This window comes from Globicephala melas, chromosome 7 (genome assembly GCF_963455315.2).
Source record: "Globicephala melas chromosome 7, mGloMel1.2, whole genome shotgun sequence".
Classification (NCBI taxonomy): domain Eukaryota; kingdom Metazoa; phylum Chordata; class Mammalia; order Artiodactyla; family Delphinidae; genus Globicephala; species Globicephala melas.
This window is the reverse complement of record NC_083320.1, coordinates 35059290-35079804: the sequence shown is the minus strand read 5'-3', so window position 1 is coordinate 35079804 and position 20515 is coordinate 35059290. Positions and strand designations below refer to the sequence as shown.

General features: G+C 42.0%; 1 protein-coding gene and 1 long non-coding RNA gene across 7 annotated transcripts in view; one reads left to right on the top strand and one right to left on the bottom strand.

Annotated features, from left to right (window-relative positions):
- Window positions 1-10355: 10355 nt before the first annotated feature.
- On the bottom strand, window positions 10356-19420 carry LOC115852442 (uncharacterized). Its single transcript, XR_009564573.1, has 3 exons — window positions 19272-19420; window positions 14342-14451; window positions 10356-12516 (listed from the first exon to the last, which is right to left on the bottom strand). It is a non-coding gene; the product is annotated as an uncharacterized lncRNA (long non-coding RNA).
- Window positions 17956-20515, top strand: part of SPATS2L (spermatogenesis associated serine rich 2 like) — a 163631-nt gene continuing 161071 nt past the window's right edge. For 2 of the 6 annotated variants that reach the window (XM_060302088.2, XM_030855301.3), the window contains exon 1: window positions 17956-18069. The gene's annotated coding sequence lies outside the window, so the exon portion shown is untranslated. Of the gene's footprint in view, window positions 18070-18189; window positions 18397-18884; window positions 19338-19364; window positions 19684-20515 lie in introns of those variants that run through there. The other 4 variants (XM_030855293.3, XM_060302086.2, XM_060302084.2 and 1 more) reach the window with 4 other exon arrangements.

Genomic DNA, 20515 nt, shown 5'->3' with positions numbered 1-20515 from the left:
GAGAGAATTCAGATGCAAGAAGTACCGAACAGCATTCCCTTAAAGCTATAAATAGGATGCCCATAAAAGTGCAAACTGGGAAGTACCCCTTGGAGAATGAAATGGCTCTACCAAGTGGTAACAGAAAACTTGGACAACTTGGAGAGAAAATGTGTGAAAAATCAACATAGAATATACAAAACATTGTTAGGTACGTGAATTTCACAGTGATCCAGTTATCGTAGCATGAATCCAGAAACTGCCTGTTTTATGAGAGAACACATTCCAAAAATTCAAGAAGTAAGACATTCTGCTTCTAGAAATAGGTGAGTAAGCTCCTATGAGACCATAGATGATAATTATAAACTCCAGGAAAAATATAATAAATAACAATCTGAAGGTTAGAGAGTGAATAAAAGAAGATAGATTTTGGAAGGGAGAAGATGCTTGGAAGAAGAGAATGGCATACGGTGAATTTTCCATTGTTATGGCTTTCAGCCCAGGGATAGGCTGCAGTTGGCACCAGGCAGAGCAGCTAGAACTCTGATAGGAAACTCAGTTATTCTGCCCTAAAGAACCAGAAGACAGAGTGTAGAGAAATACAGCTGCAAGAAAATAAGAGAATTATCCCAGAAAGTGTTTAGATAGATGGAGTTAATAGTCTACACACATCTCTGCCAGACCCCTCAAGTCTAGATAACAATCAAAGAACTGAACAGAGATTTGAACTGCCACCTAAGGAATGGAGTTTGAACTTTGAGTCTGGCCAAGTCAATTGCCTGATAAACCAAACCCAGATGAGAAAAAGTGAAAAAGTCGACACTCTTCAGAAGAATTTATTACAATCTAGTCTCTACAATGTAATACAATGTCTAGGATACAGCCAAATACACCCAACATATAAAAACCAGGAAACTGTGACTCAGCCTCAAGAGAAACAACAATCAATACAGACCAAACCCAAAATGATTCAGAAATTAGAATTAGGAGACAAGAGTTTTAAAGCAGCGATTAAACTAGTTACAGATTGAAGAAGCTCAGCCAGGTCAAGCAAAATAAATATAAGGAAAACCATACCCAGATGAGAAAACCCACACCCAGCACATGATAATCAAACTGCGAAAAAGAAGAAAATAAAAGTCTCGAAAGCAGCCTGAGATAATCACCACATTTCATCTAGGTTATTGCTAACTTTGTATCTGAAACAATGCAGGACAAAATACAGTGGAGTGACATGTTTAAGGTGCTGAAAAAAAATGTATATCCAGTGGAAATATCCTTCAAGAATAAAGATGAAATCAAGACATTTTCAGATTTAAGAAAAGGAAGCTAAAACGATTCATCATCAGAAGTCCTGTACTACAAGAAATACAAAGGACGTTCTTCAGGCTGAAGGAAATGATACTAGATGGAAACTTGGATCCTCAGGAAGGAATAAAGAGCATTGGAAATAGCACAGAGCTGGGTAATTATAAAAGCCTCTTTTTTCTTCAACCTTTAAGAATTCATACAGTTTAGAGCAAAAGTTATAACACTGTCTTGTGGGACTTATACTATATGGAGATGCAATAAATAGGGCCATTATAGCATAAGGAAAAAGGGGGTAAATGCAACCTCTATGATTTCAAGGTTTCCTCATTTTACATAAAATAATAAAGAATAACCTAAGAGGGTCATAAAAAGTTAAGAATGATATTGTAATTGCTAGAGAAATTAGTTAAGACATTTAATGCAAAGAAGTATAGCCAAACAGCCAATAGATAGATTAAAATGGAATTCTAAAATATACGTGATTCATCCAAAAGAAGGCATAAAAGGAGAAATGGAGGAACAAATCAGCCACAAGAACAAACATAAAATGAATAACAAAGTGGTAGCATAAATCCAACTATATCAATTCAATGGAGAAAGGAGTCTTTTCAATAAAAGACACTGGAATCTGCATTATCCATATGTGGAAAAAATTGACCCCTAGCTCACACTGTACACAATTATTAATTTGCAGTGGATCAGAGATGAAAATATATAAGCTAAAATCATAATGCTTTAGAAGAGAATCCAGGAAACTGGATCCATGATTTGGGGAGAGGCAACATTTTCTTAGGATGCAAAAGCAATCACTGCTTTGGAAAGATGATAAATTAGACTTCACCAAAAACAAAGACTTCTGCTCATTAGAAGACACTGTTAAGAAAAAGAATAGATAAGCCACAAACTAGGACAAAACTGAGATTTATTTAGCAGAGGACTATTTATAAGGGTGTAATAAGGATATAGAGGAACCAAGAGAGATAGTGCCAGACCAGAGCTGGTAACAACAGAGGGCAGGGGACAGTTACCAGAAACCACAAAAAGAGACTCATATAGAAAAGGTCGCCTTGAGAGGAGCTGTGATCTTCAGACTGCAGAGCAGTGGCCTTTGGTCGAGGGACACAGCCAGCCTAAGGCAATCCCATAGGATGGGAGCCAGGGGCATAAATAGCCTAATATTACTCTCCTCCATTCTCTCCCACCTTTCACGATGGCTCCTTCTTGACTGAACCCAATCAGGAGACAAGGACAGGAAAGCTGGTTGATAGAATCATAGGAGACACTGTCAGGACCCTGCCCACATCACCTTGGCATCTACATTCCCATGTGATTTTTGTCAAAATCATATTTCATCATTTTTATCATATGATTACATAGGAATTGCCAACAAGACCATTCCAGAAGTTCCTACACACACAGTCAGATCCCTGGCAACTCTCAGCTCCCTGGCTCCTTCAGCTCTCTCACAGTACCCATCACAAGTGTAGGGATTCCAGAAAGCACACTGTTTGGCACAGCCCACGCACGGTGCCTAACAAGACTCCCTCCTGAGAAAGCTTGGAGTGACTTCCACACCCACAGCCTACAGCTGAAGATTTCCTTACCCCTCCTCACCCTGCTTTTTAACCCTGCACCTGATTATCCACCAGGGTGGAGTGGGCCAAGCAGATATCTATGTTTGCCAGTGATGTTTGAGAGGGGTTCTGGAATTGTAACCAACTGACTGAACTCAAATATGAATGTGAAATAGAGTAGAAGAGAATCAGGTAACTGGTAGTATTTGGACCGGAAAGCAGCTAAATCACCAACATAGTAGAGCATCAGAATAAGGTTAGATACTAATTTCTGAGGAGATTTAAAAAAATTAGATTTGGGCTTCCCTGGTGGCGCAGTGGTTGAGAGTCCTCCTGCCGATGCAGGGGACACGGGTTCGTGCCCCGGTCCGGGAAGATCCCACATGCCGCGGAGCGGCTGGGCCCGTGAGCCATGGCCGCTGAGCCTGCGTGTCCAGAGCCTGTGCTCCGCAACGGGAGAGGCCACAACAGTGAGGGGCCCGCATACCGCAAAAAAAAAAAAAAAAAAAAAAAAAAAATTAGATTTGCTCAAGCTCATCTGTTTCTTGAACCAATTTTTAGTTTTTCAGGAGACCTGCTGAGGTGTTGTGCTTTATCCGCATAACCCTGAGGAAACCTGAGCAGATCTCAGTTCCTTGCAGCCTTAAGCTACGCCATTGTATCTTTCTTTCAGTTAAGTGACAGCCATAAAAGAAAAAGGAGACGTATTGCCTCACGCAGTGGAACAATCTTGAAGTAATCAAGTGAAGTTTGGTCCAGCAGCTCAATTATATCACCGAGAACTTTTCTCATTGAATATCCCTTCGGCCATCTACAGTGTTGGCTTCATTTCCAAGTTTGAGATAGAAGTTTTCCTCTCCTGGTGGCAGCAATTTCAGCCCTTACAATTTTACAATCCAGTGCTTGGAGGAATAGGGAAGAAACTTCTGGTAGTTTCCACACATGTCTTGAGATTCACTCTCACTGAACCAACTCGTGAAATAGTCCCATCTGTGAACCAATCTCAAGGGCCAGGAGCATTGAAAGAGCTAATTGGTCAATGTTCCACAGCTGAAGTTACAGGTGGGCTCAGCTTTTATGGAACTTCACGACTTCCCAAAGATACTGGGGGCTATGAAGAATGGGATAGTGGAAAATGAATGCTTGGAAGTAACACAGTACCTACGTATGTCCACTACCTAGCCTAAATGGCTACCCAAATATATACCTCTTCTATTGGCTTATTGAGCCCTAGTATTCCAGCCTTAGAAAGTCCTTTGGTTAAGGCTTGGTCCTCTGCTAATGTGCAAGTATCCCTGCTACATAATACATTCAGACATAATCATCAATCATGGGCAGGTGTAGATTTGTGAAAGGGAGAGAGCACTCAAAAGCATGAGAGGCTTCAATACCTGAAAAGGAGAAGAAACTACCAGAAGGAGAAGTGAAGAAGAGACTTAGGATGCTAATGACAAATTGTGTCTCATTTTTAAAAGTGGATACTTTTTTAATGGTCAAAATTATTTCCCAGTACCCACAATAAGGTTCCTCGCAGCTGCACTGAGCAGGCAGTGTCATCTCCAGTCTGAGAACGGCTTTAGGAATTCACAGACCACTCTAGATACTTGAGTCATTTTTTATTAAACTCTGGTGGGCCATTCCAAAGAAGGAAGATGGGTTTGTCCCAGGACTTTTCTCTCTACTCAACTGAAATAAACGAGATCTGTAATCAGCCATCTTCTTCCTGCCTCCTAATAAAATACACAGACATACACATACTGTTAAAAGTATTCCATTCTCTCCTGGGTCAAAATCCGTACAGAAAAGATGCTTCATGCAATAATCCTGGAGGCCCCCTAATGTGCCAGTTCAGAGTTATGAGCATTTTAATGAGGCATCAATAAGGTACATTTATCCCTAGTTCATGCCTACCCTGCTTCCCATTACTCTTCTCCCACCCTGAAAGGCCTAGGAACAATTTGGATCAAAGCAAGCTAATAGAACTCAAACTTGATAAGCTGATAAGCCAATAGGACACAAGACATAAATGTCGACTTATTCTTTTACTATAAAAATTTAAAAGTTTGTCCTACTGTATAGCACAGGGAACTCTATTCAATATCCTGTGATAAAACATAATGGAAAAGAATATGAAGAAGAGTGTATATATATATATATATATATATATCTCTATATCTGAATCACTTTGCTGTACAGTAGAAATTAGCACCACATTGTAAATCAACTATACTTCAATAAAATAAATTTTTAAAAATTTAAAAGTTGAGATACCTTGAAAATAGAATAAGTAAAGAGTATGTTTTTAAAAACTAGGCAAACAGTTTGGGCTGTTGGCACATTATTATCATTTATTTTTTTATCTTTTGGTTGCATCAGGTCTTAGTTGCAGCTTGAGGGCTCCTTAGTTGTGGCTCGTGGGCTCCTTAGTCGTGGCATGCAAACTCCTAGTCTTGGCATGCATGTGGGATCTAGTTCCCTGGCCAGGGATCAAACTCCCGTCTCCCGTACTGGAAGGCAGATTTCCTAACCACTGCAACACCAGGGGAGTCCCTGGCACACTATTTTTGATTTAAAAATTTTAAAGTATAGGTTTCCACTGATTTACAATAAAGACAGACACCCTTATAGTTTGTTTAAATGTATATGTTTCAACAAATTAAATATCCACATGGAAAACAATGAACTTCAATTCATAGCTCCCACCATATACAAAAATTAACTCAAGATGGATCATAGACCTAATTATAAAATCTAAAATTTCTGGAAGAAAATATAGGATATTTTTGTGACTATTCTTTAGGTAAAGATTTCTTGAACGTGATACCAAAAGCACACTCCATAAAAGAACAAAATGAACTTCACCAAAATTAAAAATTTCTGCTCTTCAAAAGACACAGTTAAAGGAATAAACAGACAAACCACGGACTGGGAGAAAATATTTGCAAACCATATATATATGATAAAGAACTTATATTCACAATGTATAAAGAACTCACAATAACACATTTTTCAAATGGGCAAAAGAAGTGAACACTTTACCAAAGAAGATATACGGATGGCAAATAAGCTCATGAAAAGATACTCAACATCATCAGTCAATAGGAAAATGCAAATTAAGACCACGGTGAGATACCACTTCACATTTATCAGAATGGCTAAAATTAAAGCCACTGACCATACCAAATGTTACTGAGGATGTGGAAGAATTAGAACATCACAGACCGCTAGTGGGAAAGTAAAATAGTACAAAACATTAGGAAAAGTTTGGGAGTTTCTTATAAAGTCAAACGTATACCTACTATATAACATAGTTATTCCATTCTTATTTATTTACCTAAAGGAAATGAAAGGATATGCCACACGAAGACTTTCCCACAAATGATTCATAGCAGCTTTATTTGTAATAGCTAAAAATAGAAACAACACAAAGGTCCATCCACAGGTAATAAATAAACAAATGGTGATATACCAACATAACAGAATACTATTTAGCAATAAAAAGGGAGGAACTCTTGATACATGAGGCATAAGTACAATTAAAACAATTATGCTGAGCAAAATAAGCCAGGCCAAAAAAAGAGCATATAACGTATGAGATAATTTACGTAACATTATAGAAAACGGAAACTAGTATAGTGACAGAAATTGGGTCACTGGTTGTCTGGCAGTGGGAAGGGGTAGGGAGGACAGAAGGAGGGTTCACAGAGGGGCACAAAGAAGAAAATTTTGGGGGTTATGCCTTTGTTCTGCATCTTGACTGTGGTGAAAGGTATACACATGTTAAAACATCAAACTGTACACTTTAAATATGTGCAATTTACTGTATATCAATTGACCTCAGTAATATATTAAATAAATAAATGCAATTTAAATATACATTTGTGGAAAATATCCAGCCATATTGTCCTTTGACAATATTTGCTGAACCTTCCATGCACTGAGGCTATAAAAATAGGCGTGAGTTGTAACTCCTATACTCTAAAGGCTTTGGAAGTTGTTGGAGAGTTCTAATTTTGGACTTGTGGAATGGAGTTGTTTGTGGGACATAATTACATAGATTTAGGATCTAGAAGTCTAGAGCCAAGGACAGAGCTGTGAGCTGAAGATAAAGATACTGGAGTTATCATTCGTACAGAGCAAATGAAATTACTTACATGGAGGAGGTCATCTAGAAATAGAGTAGAGACTCAGGAGTGAAAATACTGAGGACAGAACACTGGGAGTACCAACATTTAAGAGGCAGGAGAAGGAAGATGCCCTAGTGTGAGACGGGAAAGAGACCATCCCAGAGCTTGAATGAGCTCAGAGTGATAACACAGGGGAGTAGAGTGTTTTCACAAGGAGGACAGTGTCAGATCACTCGAGGAGGCCAGGGAAGATAAGGGGTAGACACTGTCAACTGATTCTGGCACATAGGAAGTCTCTAGTGACCTTGGTGGAGAGAGACACTTCGTGTGTCATTGCAGAGAAGAAGCCAGACACCAGTGCTCTAATATTCTCACCTTGCAGTTTGGTTATTATAAAGGAGGCAGAAAAGAAGCAGTTGGACATTTGAATCGTCCCTTCTCAGGATGTTACAGCACACTGGAGCACTGAAAAGATGACGTCTGTGTGTCTAGACTTCTAGCTTTTATTTCTCTGCTTTTTCTTTTCCCCAGATAAACACAGTCATACTCCTAATTTTGATCAGAATTCATGGCAGTCGTCACTTCATTATTGTTTTTCCCCTTCACTCAAACCCCTAGGTCACTTACTTCTTTCTAGCTCCATCTCTCCACTTCATGCTGCTAGAAAAGGTGGTCCATGTCCATCGTTTCCACTTCCTCACACTCCCTCTGCTTGTCACCATCTTCAGGCATCCAGAAATTTGGTCCTGATATGTTGGGGGGGTGGGCAGGGAAAGGGTTGTACTGTCAGATCAGGGGTAGCCTAGAGAGTTTGGTCGCTAAGCTGTGAGAAGCTAAGTGTGGTTTGATTTTCCAGCCGAGAACTATACTGAAATGTCTGAGCTCTTCACAACCAATGCTCTTTACTCTTTAGTATAATGACCTACCTGTTCCCTTGCCCTGAGATGGCCCTTTTCTGCTAACAGCTGCAAGCACTTGATCGCTATCTGTAGACCATCTGTTCTGCTTGTGGCTTACTGGCTAAAGGGGATCCTTGGTGGAAGTCTTTCAGATTTGGATTTAAGTAGCTCTCTTTCAGAGAAGTTGACTTTGAGTAGGCTTGTTATTTTAGGTTTTATCTTATGTCCTAGTCTCAGTAACTGTACTTCCTCCTTCTTCCTCACCTTGTACTAGAATTTTTGGAACAAAATCCCCACTCTGCTTCCTATTCCTTAGTAGCTGGCTTATTAGCTGGCTGTATCAGACAAGAATTTCAATCGGTACGGAAACACATCTGGTCTGAGGTGAGCGGATCCTCACCCTACTTATACTGCAGCATCTTCCCCCCTTCTCCTCCTTGTCCAATCAGTCATCATCTCTGGGATACGCCCCTGCGTCCAAGCCTTTCATCCCCAGTTTGGTAACTAGATTGCTACCTTCCAGAATTTCTCCTCTTTGTGGCCTCCTTGGCTCAAAATCAGTTCTGGCTATAAGTCTTCAGTCTTGGACTTCATCTTAGAAAATCTGATTTCTTGACTTTCTCCTTCACCTGCCCTGTCAGACACTCATTCTCATTAGTAGCATCTCCCGGCTCCATTCTGAGACTACTCGTAAACAAGTTAGTTTATCTCCAGGGATTCGATGGAGCAAGCTTATGCTGGCTTGATAGAGCCAGCTGTAAAATATAAATATATAGTAAGATAAAATAAACATAAATATATAATGTTGTCAAACTGTTGGTACCTTGAAATTGCCCATGGTAGGAGTATTTGTAATATGGAAATCGGCAAATGCTACAACTGGGGCCTTTTCCCCTTCTTAAAGGTGGTTTACTAGCACACCAGTGCTTGTTTCTCCCCATAATTGCCCCTGCAGAATTGCACACGCAGTGGACAGCTCTAATTCCAGATCCGCCAGATTTCAGTCTACCTTAGCCTCCAGCTGCAGAGAACCCTTTTATACCCACCTACATCCAGGGATTTGACATTTTGTTTCCTACTTTAAAACATTCACTTTTAACATTTAATAATGGAATATATATTTTGAAAATACCTTCGGGACTTTAACTAGACGTATCCAAAACTACTGACCACACTATTTGAGAATGCTAATGCAGTACATCTGTGTCTTCAGAATAGATTTAATCACACGAAGCAGTCATTCGTGGGGGGGAACCTACCTACTCTGATGTTTCAGTATAGGGAATTCATGTGTCAGTATCATAGATGACTCATCACAGAATATTAACTTCTGTGAACTTCAGAGTGGAAGAAAGAGGACCAGTTAATTATTATAGTTATTTCAGAAAGGCTGGTACAGACTGTGTGGTGATGAAACTGCATGAGCCAACCAAAGCATCAAGTTGTTTGCCTTTGACAAGATTCTTCTAAGATCATGCTGTTAGTTCATATTGATCTGGAGTTCTGTTACATATTTCTTCCATTAATAGCAATGAAAAATAAATTATTACTTATCATTGCAGTATTGTAGTAAATAAAACCATTCAAAACACGGAAGGAAAACAATAATAAAAAGGATGTTGAAAGGCTGGGGACCATTAGACTATGAAGTTTTAAAGAGCATGCCAATTTTTTATTTTAAAAAAGCTAATATTTAGTTACTATAAACACAGAGAGGTTGCTAGTTTAGTGACTAGACACACAGGCTCTGGAGACAGACTGCCTGGATTTGTATTGGGGCTTTGTCACTTACTATATGATGTGGGGCAAGTTACTTAATATCTTTGTGCCTCAAGTTTCTCACCCGTAAAATGGAAAAAAAAGCACCTACCTCACGTGATCGTTGTGAAACCAAAATGAAATAGCACATAAGGTGCTTAGAATGGTGTCTGACATGTAATTAATTAATTAATTACAATTAATTAATTAATATTTGCTCTGTGTTCATTATTTATGCTATTTCTGGAGTGCTTACAATGTGCCAGGAGCTGTACTACATGCTTCATATTCAATCTCCTATAACCCTCTGAGGTAAAAATTAAACCCATTTTATGAGTAAGGAAACAGACTCTCAACGAAATGCTGTAACTTTTCCAAGGTCTCATGGCCAGTAAGTGAAAGAGCTTGGCTTGATGTATTTTAGGAGTTTTCATTTAAATGATAGAAAGATGTAAAACCACAGCTTGTATTGGAATCCAAGCCACCCGGATATTTAGTATTCTATTGGGAAACGCTTCCTTCATAGTCAACCAAACCCTTGCATGCTGTGGCATAAACTATGCTGGTTCTGTCTTCAGCAGAGACAGGAACGTTCATCAACATCCCTGTGCTTCCACTTGAAGACTGTTGCTAAGTTGCCCTTCTGACTTGGTTCTGTGTTCTCTTGGTTTTAAAAACACACAACTCCCATAGGCCTTCCTCATGAACTCTATTTATTAACCATAGAATAATCTCCACAGAAGTATTTCCATTTTCTCTAACTGTAATTTTTAACTTAGACTTTAAATCTGAAGTTCATTATTAATGTAAGTAGGGCACAGTATCCTTTGGCTGAACTTGCTTCACTCATGAAGTAGCTGCATGTAAGGACTCCCCCATTTTGGACTTCCTTATTCCACCATCCCATCTAGAAGCTTCTATCCACAATGTGCCACAATATACTTAATAAGGATTTTTAAATGTTTCAAGTTTTCATGCCACTTTGTTTCACAGGGCTGAGTCTAGATTCACTTATATTTAGTTGTGCAATCAGGAAGACGAATGGCAGTGTGGACCGGCACTCTTTACAAGATAGATGTTGTTATCCATTCAATCACCTTGTCTGGGTCAGGCACGGTGCTAGACACAGGAACAAAAGACACAGTCCCTGCTCACAGCTAGTGCTGAAGTCTCATCAGGGAGATAAATGCCCAATTACCTCATTATTACATTAGAGAAATGCACAGGTATCAACAGGAACCCAGGGAAAAGGGCAGGAAGACAGCATGGAATGCAGAGGTGCGGGGTCTGATAAAAAAATCCTGGGTAACTAGTCAGAGAGCCAGGCTCTGACCCCACTTTTACTATTAACGTCATTATTATGCCATCAGTTGTTGTTGAATTGTCCTTGCTTTCCTGCCCTGAAAAAATAAAAAAAAGAAAGAAAAAAGATATGTTGGGGTCCTAAGCCCCAGTAGCTCAGAATGTGATCTCATTTGGAGATAGGGTCTTTAATATGAGGTCAGTAGGGTAAGCCCTAATCCAATATGGTTGGTGTCCTTATAAAAAGGGGAAATTTGGACATAAAGACAGATGCATATGGAGGGAAGCCAATGTGAAAAGACACAGGGAGAAGTCAGCCATCTATAAGCCAAGGAGAAAGGCCTGGAACAGATCCTTCCCTCACAGCCCTCGGAGGAATCAACGCGGCTGACACCATGATTTCGGACTCTTAGCCTCTGGAGTGTGAGACAATAAATTCCTGCTGTAAGCCACCCACCTCGTCTGTGGTACTTTGTTATGGCAGTCCTAGCAAACTAATGCACCATTTCCTTGTTACCAGCATACCCCCATGTCTCAGGTTCCACGCCAGGCAAGGCCAGTCCCACATGTGTGAAGATCTGGGCAAAAGTGCTCAGAGTACAACCAACAAGAAAAATGCCTGAATCTGCCTGCCTTTGGCTCATTCCTATGCTGTGACCCAGAGGAATCACGAGATTTCTTTAAATAGTGGGTTTGGGTTTACAACAAGTTTCCTTTGTCCTCTCTGGTGTGGTATCCAAAAGCGGCACCGGTGGGCTTTTGTTTATAAGGTAAGTAATATACAACAATGTGGGGAATTTTAGTGTACAAGCTATATCCAAGAGATAAAACTTTCTTTTAAGTAACACATCAACAAGGCATTACTTAAAATAAATGGTTAATAAACGTACAAGATGTTCCATCTCACTACTAATCAGACTTGTGACAAAACTACTCTTGGTCAACAGAAAATGCTAATACACATCAGAGAACGAATGAATGAAGGCATCCTGAATTAGTGACAGTGTGTACACCTATAACACACACCGGGGCCATTTGTCTTCCTGCTGGCACAACTAAGGTTGAATGAACCTCAAATTATCTTCCTAGAATACACAGTGACATGTAACCTTTAAAACCAAAAAAAAAAAAAAGAACCCCTTCTATTAGGTATATATTCATTTCAGCTCCTGAGAAGAGAAGATTTTTAAAAAAATCTGAAGAAGTGAAAAGATAACCTAATATTTAGCACCTGTATAGACTAAGAAAGTTCAGCCAAGGGACATCATTTGTTTTTTGTGTTTCCAACATGTTTTGCCCTCAGGCCGGCAAGGTTATCCTTTCTCTTCTCACCCCAAGTTTTCCTCTTTCCTGGAAAATTTCCAAGCAGAACCCCTGGTTCCAGATCATAGCCACTCAATCTGCTGCCATTGGAACGCCACGGGAGTGACTCATGCCTTTGGATGTGCCTCAGCAGGTCTTCAACAAGTCTTTGTTCCTCTGCCCATCCATCTCTCAACCTCTCGGCGTTGGCCAGGGTCCACAATGGGCTTTTCTTTCAGTCTCTCTTGACTTCTGTCCTTGTACCTTTTAAAGAAATTGTAATTATAAAAATTATATACAAAGGGAAAAAGAGAAGTGTACAAAGTTAAAAATGGAAAAGCCCTACCCCAGCGGCTACCAATGTCAACAGTGTGCCTATCCTTTAAGATACGTAGATTTCCACCCTCCTTGCCCTCTTTTTAGAGCACGTACTGTACATATTGTTCTGACTTGCTCTCATCACGCAAAAATATATCATGAACACAATTCCATGTCAACACATGCATAGCTCCCTGGTTTTCAACAGTTATTTACTATTCCACAGTGTACATACACTCCATTTTTTTTAACAATTCCTCTATTCATAAATGTTGAGGTGGAGTCTAACTTTTTTCCTCCTGCAAATAATACTATAATATTTGTATTATATGTATATAGACATACATGTAAATATATTTCTGCACACTTAGTATTTCTGTAGGAGAGACTACTTGTAGTGGAAATGCATGGTCAAAATATATATGCATTTTTAATATTTACAGATAATACAAATTGCTTTCCAGAAATGTTTATCAATTCATACTATAGTCAGTAGAGTATGAAAGTTGTTATGTTTTTATACACACTCACAAACACCTTATATTAAAACACTTCTTTGCTAATCTCATAAGTAAAAAATGCTGTCTTGTTCTTATTTACACTCTGATCATTGATGAGGTTGAATATGTTTCTATATGCTTATTGGCACATATTCCTTCTTTTGAAAAATTACCTCTTCATATCCTGTGTTCGTTTTCTTATTTTGCTGGTTCTCTTTTTTGTATTGATTTCTAGAAGCTATTTGTTATTTTGCATATTAACTCTTTCCTATTGTGTATATATGTTGCGTATAGTTTCTCCCATTAGTTAATATTGTTTATGGTTCCTGTCACTGTATAGAAATGTTTGGGTAGTTTATTTGTTTTGTAGTCAAATCTGTTTAATCTTTTCTGTTATAGTTTCTGGGGGTTTTATCATGATATTTCTAACTAGTTTTATTAAGATAAGCAATACTGTAAAAGAGTTTCCTACATTTTCTTTTAGTATTTTATAGTTTTCTTTGTTTAGATTATTAAGCCATCTGGAATTTTTTCTGGAATCTGGAATAAGATAGCATATTAGTTATGCTTAACTCATCAGAAGGCTGCTTTTTTCACTCAGATAACATTTCAATGTGTGTGTTCAGCAAGTAAATACCATAGAGTGACTCAGAGATTCAGGCTCCCTCCATCCTGTGTTTCTACCCTCCTCTAGGTAAGGAGTCAGCAAATTACCACCCCCAGGACACGTAGACCCACTGCCTGTTTTTGTAAATAAAGCGTTATTGGAGCACAACCATGTCCATTTGTTTACAAAGTGCTTATGACTACTTTAAAACAGCAGATAGTTATGACAGAGACCTCATGATCCACAAAACCTAAAATATTCACCATATGGCCCTTTATAGAAAAAGTTTGCTGACTCCTACTCTGGAGTCTCAGAACCCTTCGTTTCCATATGGCAGATGGAGACTGAGAGATCATGCAGGAGGTTTTCCACGGTTGGGGCTGGAGGTGGAGCACAAAACTTTCATCTACATTACACTGGGCGCAGTTCAGTCACATGGCCTCACCTCACTACACAGGAGGTTGAGAAATGTGAATTAGTTGTGCACCAGGGAGAAAAGAGAAACAGAGTTGTGGAATTATTAGCCATTCTCTGCCACAGTATGCCCTGCAATTATTTGTTTCTTTTTCCCTCCCTACTTGTAATCAGAATAGGCTAGATTATACTGCAGAAACAAACAACCCCTAAATCTCAGTGGTTTAAAACAACAAGGTTTATTTCTCACTCATACTCCTGTCCAGGAAGGGAAGGTCAGCAGGGGTGGCATTGCTCTTTATCATCATGCACTGCAGTCCAGCGGAGCAGCTACCACCAGGCACCTTGCTGATTGTAGTGCTACAGGGGAAAATAGAACACACACTAGCTGTTAACTTCTGCCCAGAGCTGATTTCATTGGCTGCAGCAAGTTGCAGAGCTACCCTGTACTTCAGTGTGCTGGGGACACACAAACCTACCATATGCTTTGAAGAAAGCAGAGCTGGAATATTTGTAAACAGCTCTAATGAACACCACACTCACACACACAGAACACATTCAACTCCTCCCGAAGGGAGATCCCTCAGATTGTACCCAGTCCCTGCACCTAGTCAAAGTCAAGGATCTCTAGATGAAAGGCCTTCCAGTAGGTCTGGATAGCGGCCTGGAGCCCAGCGGTCAGTGGTCTGGAGCCTAGCAACTAAAAATCACTCTCTGTCTCCATACTTACTCGGATGCCAAAATTCTGATAAAGACAATTGACCATGGCCTAAAACTGGCTTCTGGGATCTGAGCTGCTTCCATGAATGTGAACCCTGCTCTGAATGGCCATGGCTAGAGAATCAGGACAATCTAGGAGATGGAAAATAGGAAATATGGCATTTTGCTGAAATCTTTCAAGGAAAAGGTCAGCCTCATTGCAGGATATGCATTTTTCCCCCACGCTTACAATTATGCACATCAGATAAGGGGTGTAAGTGACAATATGGAGGAAAGCAGCAGACACAGATTAAAAATACCTATATGGAAATATTATAATATACAAACTAACATACTCTGTTCATCTCTCAGAAAATGTCTACTCTTTTTTTTTTTCTTTGGTACACGGGCCTCTCACTGTTGTGGCCTCTCCCGTTGCGGAGCACAGGCTCCGGACGCGCAGGCTCAGCGGCCATGGTTCACGGGCCCAGCCGCTCCGCGACATGTGGGATCCTCCGGGACCGGGGCACAAACCTGTGTCCCCTGCATCGGCAGGCGGACTCCCAACCACTGTGCCACCAGGGAAGCCCAGAAAATGTCTACTCTTAACGATTCTTGTTTGTTTGCTGAAGAAAAGACTTTCACTTTTCCATTTAGCTTAGAAAATAGTAAAATGAGATTCACAGATTATAATCATAGAGAATCATTTTGAAAAAGAGTCATGTTAGCATTATACAGATAACCTTCTGATCAAAATTTCAAATAACGTAATTTTTCAAATAAATTCTCAATATCTGGTGTCAGCACCAATACATATCTTTTTCATATTTTATTTCTTTGGATTTTTATATCTCCACGTAATTATAGGAATGTAATTCATATATTTTAAAAATCACTTATGCTTGACTCATCAAAATACTGCTTTGTTAGTTATATGGTGTCCAAGAAATTTTCAAATGCTTATTGAATAAACCCTCTCTCCGAGAAAGTTTTCACTTTTTTTTTCCTAAGAGTAGATTAATTTGAACAGCAAAAGGTTTAAGTTTTATTTGAAACTCACTGTGTATAAACTTTTAAAAGCCTGATTTCTTTTGCTAGGTCCCTTAATAACCCTTGAAAGTTGTAATTATTTTCTTTAGTTACTTTATAATTGTCTTTTCATGGACTAGGCGTCCACTCCATTCCCAGTAGAAAATTAGTTTTAGTCTAGTTTGTGGTACAGTGGCTACTACTATACACCCATTCTCCATTTATTTATTTTTCATCAAATTCAATGCTTTAATATTTTCACTCTCCATATACACACCAGTTATTCTTGTGGTTACTACCTACTTACTGGGAAACAGCCCTTAAAGGTAAAAGGCCATGTATGGGCTTCTGAAAACCCTTTCTTCCCTCTGGTCATATTCAGGTCTTGAAGGCTTTCTTCTTTCAGACTTTACTAAACAAATTAGATTTGGAGTCCTAGGAAGTAATGAAGTGGTAGAAGAAAGGAATGAAGACTGAGTTCAATGTTCTTTCCAAAGCCCTTCCTAGGAAAACAATAATTTATTACTCATTTTGGAATTCTAATTATGAGGAGAAACTCCCCAAAACTTAAGTGAATTATTTTGCCAGAGGACCTAAAAAGTGCATCAAATTCCAAGTCAAATTGTTACAAGTTACCTTTCCATCTTAATTCAATAAGCAATATGATGTTTATCCTTTATATTTACATGTAATATGGCTTCTAGAAGCAGATTTTCCTTTCTGTAGCATAGGGGGGCCAGATTGTATAGGTTCAAACCCTCCCTCTAACATTTCTCCTCTCCATGCCTCAGTTTCTTTATTAAAAAAGTTCAAAAATACTACCTACCTGATTGAACTGTTTGAAGGATTAAACAAGTTAATACTGGACTTCCCTGGTGGCGCAGTGGTTGGGAGTCCGCCTGTCAATGCAGGGGACACGGGTTCATGCCCCGGTCCGGGAAGATCCCACATGCCGCGGAGCGGCTTGGCCCGTGGGCCATGGCCACTGAGCCTGCGCGTCCGGAGCCTGTGTTCCGCAACGGGAGAGGCCACAGCGGTGAGAGGCCCGTGTACCGCAAAAAAAAAAAAAAAAAAAAAAAAAAAAAAAACAAGTTAATACTTATAAAGCACTTACAAATATTTTTAAATAAATTATATGATCCATACACCCATCCAGTGCAACAAGAACCGCCACCACAAGTCACAAAAGAAAATAGGTTCCTTGGCTTTCGGCTCCTTTATCCCTTATTAGGGCTGTGCTTTGTCCACAGGGGCACACTATGTTAGAACATTTGAACTTTACCAGAAAGGTGTTTGTATCTAATTTCAAATTATGAATTCCTAAACATCGGATCATATACCATTCTGCTGTACACTCAGGGGCCCCTTAGAGTTTGGAGCGCGAGAGGCGTTAAGTAACTCCGGCCTGCGTATTTGCAAGGGGCTTTGACATCCAAGGAGCCGCTGAGAATCGGTTATTGGTATTGAGAAAAAAGGAGGTTAAGTCACCCTGAAAAAACAAAACAAAACAAAACTGGAGAGATGCCTGCATTTCACTCTACTGCCTCTGGAAGAGGTGTGTTATCTAAAGTGCTTCCATCATGAATAATGATTGAGAAACTGCCTTTACTCTCCCGACTACTGTACTCCCAGGCAGAAATCCATGGGCTGGTGCCCACGGTGTCTATCTGGAACTTCGTTATCACGCACGTTTAGAGCAACCCGTCCTCCAGCCTGAAAGGCAGCGAAAGGGAGGAGCCGGGATACTCCCGGTTAGCCGCGTTTCTAAGGTCAGACCCAACCAAACCCAGTACCGCGTCTGGTTCTTCAGGTTATTTCGGAATCGGCTACCTTTGTTTACATTTTGAGCTTGGCTCAGCACCAGAAAGCATCAGTGCTTTCTAAAAATAAAAGCATCTTGCATTTGTAGACGATGCTGGGGGGAGCAAAGTTCATTCTCCTGGGTACGGGAGGATGTCTCTCCTGCAACACGTGCGGGGTGTGGCAAAACCTTTGAATAACAGTGGCAGTTTAAGTGAGGCGGGGGTTCGGGGAAAGGCGAGGAGGTTGGTGTGGGGCAGGCAAAGCGCGGAAGCTGTACGGGGATTCTTCTAGAAAGTGGGGTGGGAAAGGAGCTAGGGAGGGCGTGTGGAGGGAAGGGATCTGTGTCAGAACGTGCGTGTGAGCGGATACAAAACCCGAGAGAGGCGTGAGCAGCGCTGTGTGTGCGAGCGGGAGCGAGGGGCGCCGGCTCGGGGTGTGTGCGCCTGGGTGAGTGACACCGAGGGGCGGGCTGGCCGGCCGGCCGGCGGGCGGGGGCAGCCTACGAGGGGCGGGAGTGTCCCTGCGTGGAGCGGGCCGACCCGGAGTTGTGTCAGTGAAGGAATCTAGCCCGGGGGCCGAACCGGCTGCGCCCTCCGCCGCGAGCGCCGGCTGCGCGGGGCGAGCTCCGGACGGCGCGCGGCCCAGGCAGCGGCTCCTGCTCCGCCCGCCCTCCGCGCCGCAGGGGCCGCCACCGCCGCCGCGCCTCCACCGGCGACCGCGCCCCCGATCCCTGTTCCCCGGCCCGGGACGGAGCGGACGGCGCTTGGCACAGAGGTAAGCCCGGGATCCCCGGCCGCCGCCGCCGCCCGGGACCCCCTCCCCGCCAGCCCGCCGGGCCCGGGCCGGGACGCGGGGCTCGGGCGGACGCGGTGGGGCCTGCGCGGCCGGGACGGTGACTGAGCCTGGGCCGCGCCATCCGCAGCCTGGGCCGCCCAGCCCCAGCCGCCTCCCGGGGCGCTGGGTGTGGCCCCCGCTCGGCGCCGAAGCGGGCTGGCCGAGCGGACCGGACGCGGAGGTCGCCGTCCTTCCTTTCTCGGGCCGGCACGGGCGAGCTAGTCGGCTGGCGGGAGGAGGCGCCGGGTGCGGCGCAATTCGCGCGCCCGGGGCGAGCGTGTGGCCGCCGCGCTCCGACGTGGACCCGCCCGCCCCGGATCTGAATCGGCCGCGGTCCCTCGCCTCCCCTCCCCCGCGCGAGAGTCCCCTTCCACCCGCCCGGCGGACGGAGACCCACCCCCTCCCGCTCCGAGCCGCCTCCGCCGGCAGCGTCTCGCCCTTGATCGCCGCCCGGCCCGGGGGCCGCGGGTCCGGGGAAACCCGCGCCCCTTGGGCGCCAGGCGGGAGTAGGATGCGGCGACCCCCGGTGCCAGCAAAGTCGCCGCAGTTGCCCGCGGCGTGACAGGAGTAGATGCCGAGCGACCCGGCCGCGGGACGAAGCGGTCGCGCTGCGGCGTCTGAGCGGGCGGACCCGGAGTCGGCCGACAGCGGCCCAAGCCCAAGACAGCGGTGGCTCCGGAGATGCGAGAGGGTCTTCCCGCTCTCTCTCCATGCTCGACTTTTCCGAGTCTTGGAAGATCGGCCTCGCTCTCTCCCACTCTGTTCGGCGGTTAATACTTACTGCAGACGTAGGAGGTGAAGGGCTGAGACTTTACCTGGACGGGGATGCGACTGAAACCTCCCATCTTCTCAACTGGAGGTTTCCTCCTCTTGGGGGTTTGGTGTGTGTGTTTGTGAACTTCCTGAGCCTTCAATTCCCAGCAGTCCAGGTTTTAGCAGATGCCAAGGTTTTGGAAACCTGACATGTAAAGATTCTTTCTGTGCAGCATTTTCTTTTGAGTGTATTACAGAATCTGTAGGTTGAGAGCTAGTGAAAAACCTTGAACTTCAAACACAGTCTCTTTCTTTACATAAAATATTATGTGTAATATTTTTCACTTATTTACATTTAAAGAAATATTATATTGAAAACTTTTACCAATCGTCTTGCAAGTAAGAAAAAAAAAAACGACTCTGAAATTTTAGAACCTATGCAGAGGAAGAAGCTTTATGCCAGTATTGAAAAGGGTAAGGTCGTGTAACCTTTATGACCGGTTTAGTTTGTCTTCAAGGAACGATTCATTGCCATTATGATTGATTTTGTTTTCTAGAGATAAAGCAGATGTGCAATATGGCAGGGAAAAGAAGGGACAGGAAGTCAGAAATTGCTTCATTCTGGAAAAGAAAGAAAAGAATATTCAAGTAACAAATACAGTGACTTTGAAAGATACTCTGAAAGTGAAGTCTGCAGTTGCCTTCTGGATAAAGTATTTGATTGGCCTTATCAAATTGTATCAACCAGAAAGCAGTGTGTTGTATGGGTGGGGGCAGTTTTTAATCAAGTAATTGTAGTGTTTTTTTTTTAATTGTAGTGTTTTTTAAAAAATCTGTGTATGAAAATATTTGTTGGAGCTCTAAGTGGGGAAAAATCAACTTTGGGAATGATTTTCTATTTGGACAAGGCAAATACTGCTGCAGTCTCTAATTAGAGTTTTGGATTAAACTCAAGCTTTGTTAAAATCTATTTTATGGGGCAGCAGAACAAAAAATATGTCCGATTCTTTGTGTGGCTTTAAACACACACACACACACACACACACACACACACACACACACGACTAGCTCCAAAGGATAATTTGCATAAAAATACAATCACTTGAATGCAGGGAATATTTCAGAGGACAGTAAAAAAACCTCAACATCTGGGGAAGGAGTATATTAATTGGAAATTTTCTTTCTTTCTTTAATCCTTGCCTCTGAAAATATTAAATAGTTTTTCTAGGAATCAACTTAGTTTAAAGTACTTAGGCAAAATGATCAAGACTCCTTTTGTATTCGTTTTGTTTTAGGGAGCCCCATA